Genomic DNA, 1,341 nt, shown 5'->3' with positions numbered 1-1,341 from the left:
TTTTTTTTGTTTCTTTTGCTTTGTGGGTTTGGCTGGTTTTTCTTGCATGGTTTGGAGCTAGTAACTTTTCTGCCACCCCCTAGGGGACCAGTAGGCTGAGACCCACCCTCTCTGCTCAGGCCAGGGTCTCGGAGGATGGGCCCAAGATCTCTCCTCGGAGAGGTGCTCTTCTTGGGAACCAGCTTGATAGGGGCTATGGATTTGCTTTTGGTGTTGTTTAAAAAAAAAGAAAAAAAGAAAATATATTTTTTGAAGAAAGGACTACCTGTCCTGGGTCCTATCCCTGATGACTTGGGGCGGTTACCTGATTGCTGTTTTGATTTTAAAAACAAAAGTGGGTCAAAAGGTTGTGTGAGACTGTGTGTCACAGCGGCGAGCCCCACATTTCGGTGAAGATCTGAGGCCCCTGGAAGGACCCATTCCCCCTGGGATGGGGCCAGAGCAGTGTGATCGGGGGCTTGCTGACCTGCCAGGGCCCTGCATTTGCACATCTGAGGACACCGATGCTCCCAGGCCCGTGACGAGGCACCGGGCCCTGTGCTGGACACAGGCCCAACCACTGGTGGGGTGCCTGTCTCCCTGTCATCGAAGAGCGCCTCACCAGAGGCACAGTGATGAGCACTGCTGGGCCTTGGTGTTGTCGCCTCATAGAGGGTGTTACGTTATTGTCTCAGGTTATGTTTTATCCCCAGTTTACAGATGAGGAAACAGGCCCAGAGACGTGAAGTAACTTGTCCAAAGCTACATAGCTTGTAAGATGGAGAAACTGAGTCTTGGGGACAGATAGTGGTCCCCTGGAGAGGGCTCTCAAGGGAGTGGTGGCAGCTCAAGGAAGGCCCCTCCTTGCCAGGGTCATCTGGGTCTGTCGTCCTTGAAGCCTGGGTTTGGGCAGAAATGGTCCTCCATCCTACTTCAGCAGAAGGGAGTTTATTTGCTCATGGAAGCAGAACAGCTTCAGGTACAGTTGGATCCAGGAGCATGGTTAATACCTTGTAAAACTTGTGTCCACCTTAGCTCTGTTTTCTGTCTCAGTTTCATACTCATGGGGACAAGTCAGGACCCAGTGGCTCCCACCAGCTTAGCAAAGGGGTCCAGGGCTCCAGCTGAAGTCCCAGGGTTGGCTTACTTGGTGGGAAGGGGTCACAATGCACATCCCCGAGCTAGTCACAAGCCAGAGGATCAAACACGGAGTGAGGAGGGGAGTCAGCCTCCCCACATCTTCAAGTCAGAGCAGGGCCTTCCACGGGAAATTGGGGCATGTTCCCAGGAGAAGGAATGGATCCCCTTGTGGTCCATCTCTCTACCTCAGTCCGCCACTCCTCTCATCCTTAGCGCAGCCGG

This window comes from Rhinolophus hipposideros, assembly GCF_964194185.1.
Source record: "Rhinolophus hipposideros genome assembly, chromosome: 20".
NCBI lineage: Eukaryota > Metazoa > Chordata > Mammalia > Chiroptera > Rhinolophidae > Rhinolophus > Rhinolophus hipposideros.
This window is presented reverse-complemented; position numbering follows the sequence as displayed.